Source organism: Callithrix jacchus, chromosome 8, assembly GCF_049354715.1.
Source record: "Callithrix jacchus isolate 240 chromosome 8, calJac240_pri, whole genome shotgun sequence".
NCBI lineage: Eukaryota > Metazoa > Chordata > Mammalia > Primates > Cebidae > Callithrix > Callithrix jacchus.
In genome coordinates, this window is record NC_133509.1 from 17,568,291 (window position 1) to 17,587,244 (window position 18,954).

An 18,954-nucleotide genomic window follows, 5' to 3' on the forward strand; every position below is an offset into this window, starting at 1 on the left:
AGAAATCATTGATGACACAAACAAATGGGAAAATGTTCCATGCTCATGGACTGCAAAAAGCAATATTGTTATAATGGTCACACTGCCCAAAGCAATCTATAGATTTAATGCTATTCCAATCAAACTACCAACATCATTTTTCACAGAATTAGAAAAAAAATTCATACGGAACACTTGCAACCATTTGATCTTTTATAAAGTCAACAAAAATAAGCAATAGAAAAATAAGTCACTATTTATCAAGTATTTGGTGCTGGGATGACTGGCTAGCTATATATAGAAGAATTAAATTGGACCCCTACCTTTCACCATATACAAAAATTAGCTCAAGATAGATTAAAGCCTTAAATGTAAGACCTAAAACTATAAAAATCCTAGAAGAAAACCTGAGAAATGCCATTCTGGACGTTGGCCTTGGCAAAGAATTTATGACTAGGTCCTCAAAAGCAATTGCAACAAAAACAAAAATTGACAAATGGGACATAATTATAGAGCTTCTGCACAGCAAAAGAAGCTATCAACAGAGTAAACAGACAACCTACAGAATGGGAGAAAATATTCACAAACTATGCATCCAACAAAGGTCTAAATCCAGAATCTATAAGAAACTTAAACGATTCAGGAAGCAAAAAAAAAAAAAAAAAAAGAAACACCTCACTAAAAAGTGGGCAAAGGACATGAACAGACACTTCTCAAAAGAAGACATACCCAAAAGCGCCTGACAAATATATGAAAAAATGTTCAATATCACTAATCATCCAAGAACTGCAAATCAAAACCACAATGAGACACCATCTCACACCAGTCAGTATGGCTATTATTTAAAAGTCAAAAAATATCGGATGCTGGCAAAGTTGTGGAGAGAAAGGAACACTGTCAGTGGGAATGTAAATTAGTTCAGCCACTGTAGAAAGCAGTTTGGAGATTTCTCAAAGAACTGAAAACAGAACTACCACTCAACCCAGCAAGCTCACTCGTGGATATATACCAAAAGGAATATAAATTTTTCTGCCAAAAAGACATATGCACATGTATGTTCCTCACAGCACTGTTCACAATGGCAAAGACATGAAATCAATCTAGATGCCCATCAGCAGTGGATTGGATAAAGAAAACGTCTCACATATACATCATGGAATACTATGCAGCCATTAAGAAAGAATGAAACCATGTCCTTAGCAGCAACATGGATGCAGCCAAAGGCCATCATTCTAAGCAAATTAATGCAGAAATAGAAAACCAAATACTGCATGTCCTCACTTTTAAGTGACAGCTAAACATGGACACATCAACACATGTCCATAAACACATGGACATAAAGATGAGAACAACAGACAGACACTGGGGATCACTAGAGTGGGGGGAGAGGGGGAGGGGCAGGGGCTGAAAAACTACCTATTGGATACTATGCTTATTACCTGGGTGACAGGGTCGTTCATACCCCAAACCTTGGCAACACGCAATATACCAGGCAACAAATCTGCACATGTACCCCTGGAACTCAAAATAATAGCTGAAATTTTAAAAAATAATTTGCTGCTGGGGCACTCTTGGTAGTTGGCAGCAAACCAGGGGCTCATCCCAGGTGAATCCTTGAAGACAGGGCTAGCCCTACCCAAAATTAGGTACTCCGTACTTGGCTCCACAGCACCCTCTTCCTGCCAAGCCTGGCCACTACCACTATCCCTGCAGCCCAGAGACTTGAGCGCCCCCCAGTGGCCACATCTCTGCTCTGCTGGCCCCGAGCAAATGGCACCCACAGCATAGGGGCTCCAGCCCTCTGAGGACTTTTCCTGGACACAGCAGCCCGGGACCCTTTGTCAAGCCACCCAAAGACAAAGCAGCTCAATTGCGATACCCAGCAGGCTAATGCAAGCTTGTAGTCCTCCAAATTAAAAGGGATCAGTGGGCATATATTAGTTATGCTAGAAAAAGAAACAAGATGACTTTTTTTTTTCCCAGACAAACCAAAATGACAGAGGTGCAGAGGGGGGAGGGGGGTGGGAAGAATGAGGGAAAAAAAATCGGTTTTCCACAAACTACATTCCAGAGCACAAAGTGGAGAATGGGGAAATCAGTTTTAGAGAGACTCCTGTCTACTTTGTCCCAACAATAAGGTTGGCCTAGGAAAGTCTAGTTGGGCAGAGGACTAGAAACTGTGGTGGGATAGCAGCCCGACCAGGTTCTGTGCAAGCAAGGGGGTGCACGCCTCATCCAGCCTATGCTTTAAGGGATGCTCACTACCCAGCTGCCGCTCGGGAACCTTGACTGCCTCTGTCATTGACTGCAATTGGCATAGGGCCCTCCCTCTAGCAATGACAGAAAGTGCCTTTAAATACAGAGTTTTAGGGTAACCCCCAAATGATCAAGTAAGAAGGGCTGAGCACTCTCTGTGAAATGAGAACTGACGGATACATTCTCTACCTAAGTGCTCGTACAAGTAACCCAAATGCCTCCAGCCCTCTGGATTTTTTTTTTTTTTTTTTTTTTTTTTGAGACGGAGTTTCGCTCTTGCTACCCAGGCTGGAGTACAATGGCACGATCTCGGCTCACCACGACTTCTGCCTCCTGGGTTCAGGCAATTCTCCCGCCTCAGCTTCCTGAGTAGCTGGGATTACAGGCACACGCCACCATGCCCAGCTAATTTTTTTTTTAATATTTTTAGTAGAGACGGGGTTTCACCATGTTGACCAGGATGGTCTCGATCTCTTGATCTCGTGATTTACCCACCTAGGCCTCCCAAAGTGCTGGGACTACAGGCTTGAGCCACCATGCCCAGCCAGCCCTCTGGATTTCAAGGGTTACCTTTCTTCTAATAACCCAATCACTGCCATCCAAGCAGCCGTCTCATATGGCGGCAGGGAGGCCAATGTCCCCTGGGATTTCTGGGCCTCCTCCTGGGCTCTGAACATGTTCAATGGGATCACAGGGACACTGACTGTGGAGGTAACAAGGCTCCACCCCTGGGCATTTGGTCCCAAGCTGCAGCTGCATGGGGTTACCTGCTGCCATCTTAAAATTCGATTCTCCAGGCCATTGCAACCACCACTCTCTGACCATTTCATCTCAGTCCTGGATGCCAGCCAGTGTCTCCACCCCTAAACTCAGCTGAGACCCAGCCGGATTTTACTGAAGGTTTAGGCGTGATTTATGTACAACTTGGAGATTAATTTACAACTGCTACCAGAAGTTGCTATCTCAGAACTCATTGTTGAAAAACTTGGCCTCAGAATGTTTGCCCAGCTCCCAGCAGGTTCCATGTGGAGGGGAGCAGCTATGTCTCCAAGAGCCGGTACACCCCACAGTCCGCTCTCCTGGCCCCCGAGAGAGGAGAAAAGCCTCCCCTCCCCAGCACAAGGCCTGCCTCCTTCCACGCCCCAGGACATCCCTTTCCTTCAGGAGAAATCCTAGGCCTCCGCAAGGTGTGATCTGACCACCTCGACCCAGACCTGACGATCAAAATGACTCCTGGTTTTAGGGGTCCCCCTACCGAATGGGGGAAGTACAGGGACCGCCCAGGCCCAGTTCCATGCACAGTCATCTGAGAGGAAGACAGAGTGCAACTCGCTCACCTCTTCTGGCCTAGTTCAGTCTTGGCTTCAGATCTCCCCAGAGAAAATTCAAGAAAGGAGGATGAAAACAGCTGAACGTACAAATGGTAATTTCCCCACATGGAGTAATGTGAGCCCAGATGTTGGAGGTAAGTGGGACTCTGATGCCACAGGATCAGGCTCTGCTAACACACCAGGTACCTCTAAACAGACACTGAACACCACGGACTGCAGCCTCTGCTTCCAGGACACTTCACTGACGGTTCAGATTCCTCAAGAAAAATGGGCAGTTACCTACTGTCTCGACATAAAGACCTCACCAAGTGAGTCACTCCCAGACTACCAAAATGAGGAATTCCAATCTCTATCCTGGATTGCTGCAAATGTTTGCAGGTCCCCAGGGGCAGATTTCCAGCTCGAACTTGATTTTATAATCCAGTGTCTCATCAGACACTCCATTAAATACGTGGAAAACTGAGGACCACTTTGTCAGATGTATCGAGGGGAAGAAGGGCTGCAGTCCAGACTCTTACTGTTCATCTGGCTCCTTTTCATCCAGGATCTGCCTCTGGCTCCCATTCTGCCTTCTTTTTATCTCTGTATCTGCCTGTCATCTATATCTACCTGTCATCTCTATCTATCTCTATTTATCTACCTATCATCTATAACTACCTCTCTGTCATCTGTATCTATCTGATATGCTTTGGCTGTGTCCCCACCCAAATCCCGTCTTGAATTGTAGCTCCCATAATTCCCACATGTTGTGGGAAGGACCTGGTGGGAGATAATTGAATCATAGGGGCGGGTTCCCCCATATTGTTCTTGTGGTAGTGAATAAGTCTCACAAGATCTGATGGTCTTATAAGGGGTTTCCCCCTTCACTTGGCTCTCATTCTCTTGCCTGCCGTCATGTGAGATGTGCTTCTCACCTTCTGCCATGATTGTGAGGCCTCCCCAGCCATGTGGAACTGTGAGCCCATTAAACATCTTTTTCTTTATAAATTATCCAGTCTCGGGTATGTCCTTATCAGCAGTGTGAAAACAGACTAATACACTGTTCAAATATAATCCCATGCTAATCGTAGCTGAAATGGTCACCTCTCTGCATCAAAGCATTCTCAGGCTCTGTCTGTGACTGTCATGGGTTAGACTTAAAATTCTGAGTCTCACCCAGTGGATTCTACAGCTCTGCTCCTAGCACTTCCAAAGACTCGGCCAACACCAAGAATTAAGATGGCTTGTTTCCCTTCTAAGTGTGCCTTCTGCAAAATGCCTGCTGCCTCCTCTTTATTTATATCATCTTATTAAATTTATGTTTTTATTTCTAAAAATTTGAAAAATACAGGAAAAAATACCACCTTGAAAAGTATCTAGATTGTTTAGCAGCAATAGAAAAATTGTCAAAAAAAAAAAAAAAAAAAGAGGAAAGAACCCTATTCCCAAGACCCAGAATTACAAACCGTTAACTCCTTGGTACAGTTGTTTTCAGGGTTTTCAACTTTACAACAAACAAATGGGGGGAAAAATCACTGTATAAATTTTATTTTTAAAACATAAGTTCATTATAAAGAACTCGGACAGGCCAGGCATGGAGGTTCACATAATCCCAGCACTTTGGGAAGCCAAGGTGGGTGGGTCACTTCAGCCCAGGAGTTCAAGATCAGCGTGGGCAATATGGCAAAACCTCAACTCTACAAAAAAAAAAAAATACAAAAATTAGCTGAGGTTGGTGGTACGTGCCTGTAGTCTCAGCTGCTCGGGAGACTGAGGTGGGAGGATCACTTGAGCCTGGGAGGCAGAGGTTGCAGTGAGCTGAGATCATGCCACAGCACTCCAGCCTGGGTGACAGAGCGAGACTCTGTCTCAAAACATCAACAAATATTAATAAGTAAATAAAGAGGGCTCTCCACCCAGTTTTGACCAATTATTATTGGCTTATGAGAAAGCTGCAGCCAGCATTGCTAAATCTTTTAATTTTCGAGAGAAGCCAGAAATATGGGTTTTATACAGAATTTTCAAAAGTGGACATCGAACTCAACAATTTTAAAACATGCTGACCCCTTCAAAAAAATACGGGACTCATCCCGACCCCAGTCACATATTTGCAACTCCGTGGTAAATACTCAGTTAAAGCAAAGTGTTGACGCTCATCATGCGGTGTGCACATTTGTTGAGGCTTTGGTGAGCGCCACCTGGAAAATAATATGCTGTATTCCTTAAACAGCTGCCCTCTGTTCCAGTGAAGCAGCTCACATTTCCACGCTGGATAAACTCCATGCAGTTCTCTTGGTTCTGACTCTGTTTACCCCCACCCCCTCACAGTCTTCCCCAAGGCTGGACTGTCTTGTCCATCCTCAGAATACCTACAGTGAGCTCAGGCTGAAAGTGGGAGCAGGAAGACACGGAAAGCCACCAAGGGCCAAGAGCTGCAGAGGCTCCGACGCCAGCCCGTGGCCTCCCCCAAAGGATCCGTGGAATGCTCAGAGGACTCCCTGCTCTATCTACTCTTCTCTTGGGAAGCAACTTCTCAAACCGTAAGTTGAAAACGAGAACAGGCCATACACAACTGAAGCAGCAAAATCATTCAGGCTGTGTGACTTGGAGCCATAAGGCCACGTCCCTAGCCATATCCATGAAAAACATACTGAGTTCCAGCTCTCCCGTGGGGCGCACATGTGCAAACGCCCATACTCACAAAGACGCACTCGGGGAAAGTCACTCATGCACACACACACATCCATAAATGCATGAGCACACACCCAGATTCCCACCCAGACGCTTCCACTGTGCCCACTGGCGCCACCCCACCCTGCATGCCCACAGGCACAGAGCATGCACGTGCCTGTGTACACACGCCAGAGAGGAGAGGCTTCCTGGAAAGCCTGGCACTGCCCTAACTTGGAACCAGCTTTACCAGCAAATCCTCCTCCCCTAGCCCTGCTCAGGGGGTCTGCCCCAGACAGGAGCACTCATGGTGGGGCTGATGGCTCCAGGTTCATAGAGGAGTTTCTCTGAGACATGATGAAAAGAGGCAGAGAAGAGGAGACAGAATCAGAGCAAGCATGAAAATGAGAATGCGTCCTCCATTCCCAGTTAGGCACCGCCTGTCTCCAACACAGGCTTCTCTCCTCCCTCACAGCTTCCCAGGGACTTCTGCTCCAGCCTGTCTTTTTCCCCCTACCCCCAGACCCCAATTAGCACCTTAAACCAGTCCTTTCCAAGCCTAGTGTCTTTCACTGAATGCAAGTTCCTTACACTAGGCCCCCTCAGTTTGCTCATTCCTGCCAAAAGGTCTGCAAGAATTGGAGGTTGCCCTCCAACCCTCCTGCACCCCTCAGAGTCTCCAGGAAAAAACACTCTACCCGTCCCTCCACTGCCGAAGTTCAAGAGTATTGAGGGTCGGGAAGTCACCCGAGGATGACATGCCCCCAACCACACAAGCATCTTAACAACCACAGGTTTTTATTATTATTTTTTTTTTTTTTGAGACAGAGTCTCACTCCGTTGCCCAGGCTGGAGTGCAGTGACGCGATCTCAGCTCACTGCAACCTCTGCCTCCCAGGTTCAAGCAATTCTCCTGCCACAGCCTCCCAAGTAGCTGGGATTACAGGCACCTGCTGCCATGTCCAGTTAATTTTTGTATTTTTAGTAGAGACAGGGTTTCACCATGTTGGCCAGGCTGGTCTCGAACTCGTGACCGACCTCAAATGATCCATCTACTTTGGCCTCCCAAAGTGCCAAGATTATAAGTGTGAGCCACCATGCCTGGCTGAGTCTTTATCATTTCACAGGTCAGAATAGGAGCAGACAACTTGTGAACACAAGCAGGAGAGGTCTCCTTGCTGGGAAGGTTTGTGTTTCCTCACTTGCCAACCTCTGTTCATGCCTGGACAGACCAGCCAGGCGAGACACAGGGGAGGCTGCCTTCTGCAAATGCGTCTCCGTGCCACCATCTCAGAGCAAACAGGGTTTTTGGGCTCCCCCGCCTCCTGGGAGATGTTCACCCCACCCCAAGGAGCCATCAGAAGCCAGCTGCCAAGCAGGGCCCCAGAGCCCCAAGGCCTTCTCAGTTACTCATGGCTTCCTCCAGACTCCACTCAGCTTCAGGAGTTCCCCGCCATGCCCTCTAGCCCTAAGTCATATAAGTCACTTCTTCTCACTGAGCAGTAATTATCTGCTGTGCGGTGAAGTGCTTTGAATCCATTCTCTTTCATCATCTCAACTACCCTGCAAAATAGGTGTTTTCTATTCATTTTGCTGAATAGAAAACTGAAGTTAGAAGGCTTGCTCTCAGCCGGGCTTGGCGGCTCAGGCCTGTAATCCCAGCACTTTGGGAGGCCGAGGCGGGTGGTTCATGAGGTCGGGAGTTCGAGACCAGCCCGACCAACTTGGTGAAACCCCGTCTCTACTAGAAATACAAAAATTCGTTGGGTATGGTGGTGTGTGCCTGTAATCCCAGCTACTCAGGAGGCTGAGGTGGGAGAATCCCTTGAACCTAGGAGGCAGAGGTTGCAGTGAGCCGAGATCATGCCACTGCACTCCAGCCTGGATAACAAAGCTAGACTCCATCTCAAAAAAAAACGATGCTTACTCTCAGCCAGTCAATGGAATGTCCGGGATTCAAGTGCAGCTAAGCTGCCTCGTGGAAGTCTTATCTCTCCAGTGGAGTCCCTACATTCAGTGGAGTCCAGGTGTGGCTTTTCCTTTTGAGTCTGAGCAGTGCACAGCGTGTAGTACACTTAATATTACCCTTGTGCCCAGCGGAGGCTTGTGTTTGTGCGCCCCCCCCCACCCCTTGCCTTTCTCCCTTTAGAATGAGATCTTCCCATGAGGTCCTTGTTCATGTGCATAGACCCCAGTGGCCTGAGCCCACAGCTCTGCAGGTCAACCCTCTTTCTGTGGCCCTGGCCAAGGCCGATGGGGACTCATTGAACCACCAGATCCTTTTCTATCACTTTCCAACCAGGTCTCACCTGTGTCCTGTAGGGAGTTGCCACCGTGGACTCCCAATCACCCTTCTACAACACTAAGCACTGTGCTGGTGTTAGAAAGGTGACAAGAGTGGCCCATACAGAGCAGTTGTATGAGTGAGAACACACATACACACACACACACACTGTGAGAAGTTGCATTCTAGAGGCATCAGTTGGGAATCTGTGCTCAGAGCCATGTGCAAGTTACGGGGAAAGAGAAACACAGAGGAGGGAGATAAAACTTAGCCCTTCTTGGGCTAACCAAGGAAGGCTTCAAGGATGAGACGGGATTCAAATTGAGTGTGAGAAGTTTTGTCGGTCTTAGGTAGAGGTGCAAAGCGAAAGGAGAATCAGGCGGACCAAGGTGCTATATTCTCAAGATGCTTGAAGCTGCAGCTTCCAGTTCGAGGATAGGAAGAGAAGGTGACGCTGACCACAGGGTGGTCAGGCTTATCCCCAGGGCTGTTCCTTCACTCCTCTGCATGTCCTGGCTCATTTCATCCCTGCCCAGCATCAGCCACTGAGGGACAGTGTCATGGGCACCGGTGGAGGGACTACCCCTGGACTCCCATTCTCTGGGAACAGCCCCTAATGGATACTGGGCTGGGGCCAAGAATCATGAAGATGTCCCAAGACCCTGCCCTGGGTAAGGATCACACACGCGCACACACACACACACACACACACACACAGACACACACACCAATCTGGGCCACTCAGACTCTCTTCCTTAGTAGATTAAAAAGCAAAACACAAGGTTGTCAGATGATAGCCAGGGCAGAGTGAAGTCTTCTCACCAGCTGGAGGTAGAACACAATTAATCTGCTTCCTGTCTCTATGGATTTGCTCACTCTGGGCATTTTGTACAAATGGAATCATATGACATGTGGACTTCTGTGCCTGGCTTCTTTCACTTAGAATAATGTTCGAGGTCTGTTTGTGTTACGGTGTGTACCAGTACTTCATTCCTTTTGAAGGCTGAATAATATTCTACTGCATGAAGATTCCACACTTGTTTATCCATTCATCAGTTGATGGACATCTGGGCTGTTTCCAGCTTTCAGCTGCTGGGAACAGCACTGCTGTGTACATCATGTACAGGGTATCTTTGAACACCTGCTTTCAATTCTTTTCAGTATACACATGAGTGGATTCCTGGGTCATATGGTAACTCTATGTTTAACTTAATGAGAAACCAATATAGTTTTATATCTTTCTTCTCTTGAAAATGTCCACAACACTCCTGCACTATTAAGAGAGTCTGGCAAAGGACAACGAAATGCAATGTTCAGGAGACAAGAAAGAATATCCTTCAACATTTTTGAAGAGCAAACAGTTGCTACCCCTGGGTGAAAGCTTATGATGTAATAGGCAGAGCACTGAACACTTTATACAACTTATTTCTCATGCCTAGAACCTGCAGGAATAGCGTGAACTGTTCCCCCAACCACCCACGGGGCCTGGGAAGGCCTGGCAGGGTGTTCTGGCCAGGGACACACAGCACCTGCTCTGATGTGCCTCCCCGCACTCCAGCAGAGCATGAGGAGAAGGGGATGACGGGTAATTGCAAATTTGCATTTCAATTCCCAGATACAAATTAAACCAAAAGTTGTCATCAAAGAAAAGATGAAGATGAGGATCAAAATGATTCCACACTCTTGGAAAAGCAGAGATTAAAGACAGTGAATTGAACACGATTTAAAGGAGGTTTTAAAAGGTGTTAATGCAGGCTAATGCAGTTAATGAAGGTTAAAAAAATAAGTGGCTGCTCAATTAGCATTTTCAACTAAAAGAAGGGGAGCTTTTTGCACCTTTCCTCATATCAAAGCCTGCATTCTTCCTCTTACGAAAAGAGAGCCTCGATTATTTTAAGAGGAAGAAGAGATTAAAAATAGATTTTTGATAGTTGCTTCATCCATAATAGCAACAATTTATTTCTCTGCTCCCAGAACTCAGGGCACATGGTCTTTGAATCAGCACTGTGGGGTAGGAGATGAGCCTTGCAAAACCATCGATTAAGATCAAACTTTCGGCAGACTCCCTTCGTCCCTTGATTTGGTGGAAAGGGACCCTAGACAGACCCAGTAAGCGCTGGATTTACATCTGTCCTCCAGCATTCACTGTTGTATAGCAATGTACATGCAATAAACAAGAAACAAGCAATTGGCCCTCCAGCATCGCTGGAGGTCAGAAACTCCACGTGGCATCTTCCAGGAGAAGGTCAGGATGAGTCTGGGTGTGGAGGGTCTCCTGGAAGCACGTCCCAAGACAAATTAAAGTCTGAGGAAGTGAAAGGAAGCAGCATACCCACACTGGGTAGGTTTTTGGTGGGGGTAGGGATGTGGAGGCAAGGTCAGTCAGGAGTATCAGGTGCTTGGGATGAAATCAGATGTTGATAACAAGGGACAGTGAACCAGGCAGGTGGAACCCCAGGTCGGAGTGGCAGCAGGTGGTAGGGGCTTGTCACACATACACACACAGTCAATTCAGGGAGGTAGGTGTCAGGCAGTGTCCCAGCAGGCAGGGGTGCCAGGAGCAGGTAGGATGCTAAGATCCCAGAAGACAGCATAGCGGAGGTGAAACAGCAGGTGTGGGCCCCAGGCAGGATTTGATCCCTAAAGGGGAGGTCTCAGGAGCCAGGCAAGCCCTGGTCTCAGAGGAGCTCAGGTACCAAGCAGATTGACAGGACACAAGGGAGTAACACAGCGTCCTGTGTTTCATCGTTGTCATCAACAGAATAGCTAACATTACTTATTGAACACTTATATGACAGACAGTATTCCAAGCACTTTACAAATATCTCAGTTAATCCTCACAGCAATGTTATGAGGCTGGTACTTTTATTATTTCCACCTTATAGAGCAGAAAAGCCAGGACTCAGAGAGGTGAGTAAGCAGCCCTCAGTCTGAGGAGCAGAGGGTCTATTTCAGACCACTGCTTTTCATCACTCCCTGTCACAGGCACAAGGTCAGGGCAGCCCCCAGTTACCACGGAAGGCTCCTTCAAGACCTCGCCCCACCCTACCAGCCAGTAGGGTGCTGGACCTAGAGGCTGGAGCCTGGTGGGAGTGAGTGAAGCAAAGCTTTGCTTGTGGAGTGGGGGCAGGTTTTAGAGTCATGAGAGCACTGCCCTCTTAAGGCTCCTTCACTCTCTGAGCTCACAGCTCTTACACACAGGAGCCACCTGTGCGGATCGCAGGAGGGGCTGAAGGAGCTGTAGACAGGGAAAGGAGAAGGAGATGCTTGTGATCATCCAGCAGCATTTGCTGTAAACGTGCTTATTGGGCATGTAACTTTAGAAGATTCCATATTCATTCATTCAGTCAGTCATTCAACAAACAATCACTGAATGCCAATTAAACACAGTTCCTGTCCTCAAAAACTCTCAGAAGAGAGACTGTGAAGTAAACAATAACATGTAACACGATGGGCTAAGTGGGATGGTGAAGGAGGACACATTGGCCCTCGATGAAGCACTGAGAAACAGCACCATGCCCAACGGGGGAGGAGCGTTTAGGGAAGACTTCCTGAAGGAGGTGATGATGGGGTAATATTCAGGGTAGGACTCACATGGGACCCTCAGCACCACGCACAGGCTGCAAATATAAAAAGTTGCTTATGCAATTTCCAGTGCATTAAATATTAGAAGAGCTTCCAGGGCTGGACCATCCGCTGAGTTACCAAGTAAAGGGAAGTGTACCAACTCCACCACAAAGTGCCTTAGGCTCCTCTGGCATCAGAGACATGAGCATCAATCATGAGCAAACCCTTCTCACTGAGGCACCTGCCTCCACAATTTATTCCACTTGATAAAACTACCTTGAGTCCTGGAGAGGCAGTGGAGAAAGAGGCACACCAGTCCCTGCCCTCATGGGCCTTATCACCCAGGAAGCCTGAACTACCTCTTATTAGTGTATTAGTCTGTTTTCACACGGCTGTAAAGATACTACCTGAGACTGAGTAATTTATAAAGGAAAGAGGTGTAATTGACTCCTCAGGAAACTTACAATCATGGCGGAAGGTGAAGAAGCCCCAAGTACCTTCTTCACAAGGTGGCAGAAAAGAGAGAGAATAGCCCAGGGAAGCTGCCGTTTATAAAACCATGAGATCTCATGAGAACTCACTCACTCTCAGGAGAATAGCATGGAGGCGGTCACCCCCATGATGCCATCACCTCCTACCAGGTCCCTCCCTTGATATGGTGATTGTGATTCAGGATGAGATTGGGGTGGGACACAGCCAAGCCATGTCACTTAGTGTTTGGGGAACTCAAGAATTTGGGTGAATAATCTTAGGTAGAAAAGAGGAAAATTTTCAGAAGTGACCATATGCATGGGGTAATAGGCTTTCCCCTATCGGTAAGAACAGCCGGCTTTGGGGAGCCAGTTCAGCTACTGGGCAAATGGCATTCAGAGGTCCTGATGATTGGATACGCTTGGGGAGGGTTCCTGGATTAAACTAGGACAGTGATTCCTTTTTTTTTTTTTTTTTAATTTTTTATTGGATTTTAGGTTTTGGGGTACATGAGCAGAGCATGCAAGACAGTTGCGTAGGAACACACATGGCAGTGTGCTTTTCTTTCCTTCTCCCCTTCACCCACATTTGGCATTTCTCCCCAGGCTATCCCTCCCCACCTCCCCCTCCCACTGGCCCTCCCCTTTTCCCCCCAATAGACCCCAGTGTTTAGTACTCCCCTTTCTGTGTCCATGTGTTCTCATTTTTCATCACCCACCTATGAGTGAGAATATGCAGTGTTCCATTTTCTGTTCTTGTGTCAGTTTGCTGAGGATGACGTTCTCCAGATTCATCCATGTCCCTACAAACGACACAAACTCATCATTTCTGATTGCGGCATAATATTCCATGGTGTATATGTGCCACATTTTTCCAATCCAGTCTATCATCAATGGGCATTTTGGTTGATTCCAGGTCTTTGCTATTGTAAACAGTGCTGCAATGAACATTCGTGTACATGTGTCCTTATAGTAGAACGATTTATAGTCTTTTGGATATATACCCAGTAATGGGATTGCTGGGTCAAATGGAATTTCTATTTCTAAGGCCTTGAGGAATCGCCACACTGTCTTCCACAATGGTTGAACTAATTTACACTCCCACCAACAGTGTAAAAGTGTTCCTTTTTCTCCACATCCTCTCCAGCATCTGTTGTCTCCAGATTTTTTAATGATCGCCATTCTAACTGGCGTGAGATGGTATCTCAATGTGGTTTTGATTTGCATCTCTCTGATGACCAGTGACGATGAGCATTTTTTCATATGATTGTTGGCCTCATATGTGTCTTCTTTCGTAAAGTGTCTGTTCATATCCTTTGCCCACTTTTGAATGGGCTTGTTTGTTTTTTTCCTGTAAATCTGTTTGAGTTCTTTGTAAATTCTGGATATCAGCCCTTTGTCAGATGGGTAAACTGCAAAAATTTTTTCCCATTCTGTTGGTTGCCGATCCACTCTAGTGACTGTTTCTTTTGCCGTGCAGAAGCTGTGGAGTTTCATTAGGTCCCATTTGTCTATTTTGGCTTTTGTTGCCAATGCTTAAACTGTAATTCTTAGACGAGCAGCAGCAGCAGGACCTGAGGACTCCTTTGAAATGCAAATGATCAGACCAGAGCCGCCCAAACCTACTGAACCAGAAACCCTGCAAGTGGGGCGGTGCCTGTGTTTTTTTTTTTGTTTTTAATTTTTTATTGGATTATAGGTTTGGGGGTACATGAGCAGAGCATGCAAGACAGTTGCGTAGGTACACACATGGCAGTGTGCTTTGCTTTTCTTCTCCCCTTCACCCACATTTGGCATTTCTCCCCAGGCTATCCCTCCCCACCTCCCCCTCCATTGTGGTGCCTGTGTTTTAACAAGTGCTTCCGTTGATTCCGCTCCACACTCAAGTTTGGGAGGCACTGAACTAAGAGAAAAACTGGTTCTAGGGCCAGTGTCTGTGTTGGGGCAAGAGCCCAGGAGCTGAGGAGCCATGCAGAAGACCCTGTGGGGACCTCGGCCATCCTCCCCTCTACTCCTGGCCCTCAGGGGTCAAGAATGATGACGATGAAGATGAAGATGGAGGCAACAAGACGCTGCCGCCGGGAACTGTTTATTGAGCTCTCACTATTGGCTCAGGGTGCACTCACCATCTCGTTCACTCCTCACCTACGAGGTGAGTGTTGTTAACACTCATTTTGCAGATGAACAAACTGAGACATAAAGAAATTACATTTCTTGCCCAAGTTCACACAGCTAGGCAGGTGCAGAACTTGGATTTAACCCAGGTTTGCTGACCTCCAGAGTCCACAGTGTCACTGGCCACCAAATTATCCAGTTAGGTGACTGTCTGCAAAGGAAAAACCATCGTTCCGTCACACCATCTGTATTTCCGAAGTACCCACAGCATGTAAGGTTCGCTGGGCAGAAGCCAGATGGGGAAACATAAAACATCTCCACCCGGGCCCCTAGGAACTTACAGCATAAATATTGTGTGTCGCATAAGCAGATGCATGCTTAGAAGATAATTGACCTTTGTTATGTGCAGATTTGCTATTTTTGATTTGGACTGTTTGCTAGCAACCCACAGATCCCAAGGTTTGTAATCAGTTACAGTTCTGCCGAGTGGCACATTTAAATCCCAGGCTCTGAAAAGCTGCTGTGGGGGAAGAGACCATTGAGCGGGCATGAGCAAGAGCCTGAGTCGGGTGCCTCTCAGTTCCCATTCCTTGTTCTCCTCATCAGTTGCAATGACAGTTGGAAAGGGATCCAGAGTTGGCTTCCTTTTGGAAAATGACCCAGGAAAAAAGCCCCGTCAGCGCTGTGGTGATATTCGTGACTCTGGGGCTTTGCGCAGATTCAAGACATATCTTTCCTATTTACAGGGGTTTTCTGCATTCTGTAGTCTGTCCTCACGGCAGTAATATTAGAAGCTACTCTTCTCTTCAACTTCTCCCAGATACAGAAAGCTGCAATGTGTCTCCTACCTTCCCCCACCTTCCATCAGAAGCACGCCCTGCCTTAAGTCTTCCGAGTCCCCCGCTCCTTCCACTTTAATGGATGTCACCTGCCACACCGTCCTCTTGGTATATTCCTCCAACGTGAAGCTGCGGGCCACTCGAAGGCAAGCCTGGTCCCAGTTGCCTTTTCTTTCGTCAGCACTGAGCGCAATGCCTGCCACCAAGGTGCCATGGAAAAGTGTTTGTGGGATGGAGACATGAATTGGTTACTTCATGAATTCATTGATTCATCATTTCTTCACAGCCCTTTGAAGAGAGTAAGGGTAGGTGTTATTGTCATTTTGAAGCAGGAAAATAGGGTCTGGAGGCTGATTCCCACTCCAGCTACGACAGGAAACATCCACTCCATGTACATAGGGTGTACACCAAGTAAATGACTTTGTTACTTCACTTCATGCTCTCCATTTACGTGGGACACATGCCAAGTAACCAGTGGAAAGCTCTAGAGCGTATTTAAACCCCCAGAAATTCTGTAATGGGGCCCTTGAGCCTCTATGCTCAGGTCCACTCCCACACTGTGGAGTGTACTTTCATTTTCAACAAATCTCTGCTTTTGTGACTTCATTCTTTCCTTGCTTGTTCATACGTTTGGTCCAGTTCTTTGGTCAAGACTCCAAGAACTTGGACACTCTCCACCAGTAACACTTTGACTGCTAAGGAAACTGAAGACCAGAGAGGGTAAGTGACTCACCCAAGGTAACACAGTCACTGAATCCCTAACTCCCAGTCCAGAGTTCTTATAAAAAATGTCCAGCCCCATACCTGCCATACATCATAAACTCAATGGATTCTACCCTTCCCACCTCCATCCCTTTGCCTGTGCAGTCTCGGAGCAGAGCTGAGGCTCATTTCCTCTTTGTCAGTTATTCCTGCTCTTGAGGTGTTTGAGTTAAGAACCTACCTCTTAGAGCATCCACCCCAGTTGCAAGGAGAAGGCAGCACCCATTCCCTCTATTTTTTTTTTCACAAATTGACGTTGAATCTATGCCTGGGGCATCAAGGGATGTTGGCTGGCTGGAAAAAAAAAAAGCCGTGAATGAACAAATATATTCCTGCAGTAGCAAGAAATTGTGGGACATTTTCAGACAACAATAACGTTGAAAACATTCTCCCAACTCATTCTGCTTATCCTTCTCCTCGTGGGTCCTAGCACGGCCCTGAGGGACCCCTGAGAACCAGTTCAACGTGTCTGCCCACATGGCCTCCCCTTATTTGAAGACAAACCCTTTCACTGCAACAGTATCTCTCCAGAATGGAGGTTCTTTCTGTTGTTATTATCAGCCCTACTCTGGCTTGAAATGCCTAGCGTGGTGAGGGAAGGCATGTTTATGTTCTTTATTCGTCTCCCAGGTTGGAGTTGGAACCCTTACTTTATGATAAGACCACGTCTCCTTTCCATTTCTGGCTCCCCGGGGCCGAGGTCTCTGCCTTCCCCTTAATGAAGCCCATATAGCATCCAGATATCCCCAGATGGGGACCTGCCCGGAGGCAGCAGGCCAGGGCACACGCAGAGGAACAGAGGAACCTCCCTTGGGGAACAATCCGCCTCTCCTTGTGACACCCACACTTTGCGAATCACCCAAATACCTCTCTGCCCTGGAGCCACGTCTTTGCTGGGGGAAGGGCAGCTTAAATTGGTAGCTTCCGCACATAACAAGCTCAAGACCAGACAAAGGCTGCCGAACAGCCCCCGTGGGAACCGGTGGTTTCACGAGCCCATCATATTTACTATTATCCAATGAGTCATCGGCTGCGTGCTTTCATTTTGAGGCTGCTGGACGAATAGACCCTGATCGGAGCCACTCTTAATCTATTATTTATGCCCGCTCTTTGTCCTCTTAACAGTACCTTTGCAGACAGGAGCTTCAGCCCACATCCACCAGCAGCGTTTGCCAGACTCATACACAGCCTTAGTTCCGAAGTCTGTGCCACTTAAAAATAGGAAATGAGGCAAACACCCCAATTATGAAATTTCTAGCTGATATTTCCCTTGCCTTTTATTAGGGAGAAAGCTAGCATTAAGCCAACCCACAAGTCCAACGGGTAGAAATGAAGAACACTGTGTTTACGACTTCTGCTCCGACCCGTTTCCCAGGAAGCTGATGTTGGTATTGTAACAACTGAGATCAACAATGTGAATACGTCTCTTGCGCCTGAAGATCCCTTTGCTAAATGCCCAGGAAGGACGAGTAATTAGCTAATTGGTAAATTGTCCTCAAGTCTGCATTTCTAGTATAAGAACCAGTCACCGAACTTTCGGAATTGACCTATGCCTTTCATGCCACAGGAAAGAAAACATAAGGTTTGCGATTTAAAGTCACTCATGAAATCCCAAACCAAATTTGCTTTATGTATTGCTCACTAAAGACCTGTAATCTGGGCTAAGCAAGGCAACTGCTTACTTTCTACAATGGTGGGTAAGCAGAGGACAGTTCCCTGGGTGGCTAAGCGTTCCGCTGCTGCTTGTATCACCTCCTGGAAGGCTGTGTTAGCTGGGCTAGGCAGGAGTCCAGCACCCTGGTGGAGGCAACCCTGGGAGCCTCTTGCAGGGTGCTCTATGCATGCCTGGGTGATGGATGGGACTGTGAGGGATGGGTAAAAACCAGGAAAGAGTAACAGAGCAGCAGATGGTGAAACAGAAGCACGTGCTAGGCCCGCTGGGATTCTCCCTGGAGTTTGAATCTGAAGCAGAGTGGTGAAAAGGCAAAATGGTTGACACTCATTAGCCCTGGCAGTGGCAGCAGCAATGGCAACCCCTCAAGAACCTGTTCTTTAGGCCAGCGCGGTGGCTCACACCTGTAATCCCAGCACTTTGGAAGGCTGAGGCAAGCAGATCACCTGAGGTCAGGAGTTGGAGACCAGCTGGCCAACATGGTGAAACTCCATCTCTACTAAAAAAAAAATTAGCTATGCGTGGTGGCGTGCACTTGTAATCCCAGCTACTTGGGAGGCTGAGGCAGAAAAATCGCTTGAACCCGGTGTTGCGGGGGAGGTTGTGGGGAGACTGTGCCACTGCACTCCAGCCTGGGTGACAGAGCAAGACTCCATCTCAAAAAAAAAAAAAGAAAGAAAGAAAAAAAGAAAGAAAGAAAGAAAGAAAGAAAGAAAGAAAAAGAAAGAAAGAAAGAAAGAAAGAAAGAAAGAAAGAAAGAAAGAAAGAAAAGAACTTGTTCTTTTAGGCTTACAGTGCCTGACACCTGTAATCCCAGCACTTTGGGAGGCCGAGGCGAGAGGATCACTTGAGGCCGAGTTTCAGACTGGCCAGGCCAACATAGCAAAAACCCCTCCAACTCTACTAAAAGTACAAAAATTAGCCAAGTGTGCTGGCATGCACCTGTAATCCCAGCTACTCGGGAGGCTGCGGCATGAGAATTGCTTGAACCTGAGAGGCAGAGGTTGCAGTGAGCTGAGATCATGCCACT

General features: G+C 47.1%; 2 long non-coding RNA genes across 2 annotated transcripts in view; both read right to left on the reverse strand.

The window, feature by feature from the left end:
• LOC108593623 (uncharacterized) overlaps positions 1-18,954 on the reverse strand; it is a 125,576-nt gene that overhangs the window by 56,983 nt on the left and 49,639 nt on the right. The window lies entirely within an intron of this gene.
• LOC118144810 (uncharacterized) overlaps positions 14,200-18,954 on the reverse strand; it is a 39,331-nt gene continuing 34,576 nt past the window's right edge. The window contains exons 2-3 of the long non-coding RNA XR_004729587.3: positions 16,434-16,546; positions 14,200-15,778 (exon numbers count right to left, since the gene is read on the reverse strand). This is a non-coding gene — a long non-coding RNA (uncharacterized LOC118144810). The remainder of the gene's footprint in view (positions 15,779-16,433; positions 16,547-18,954) is intronic.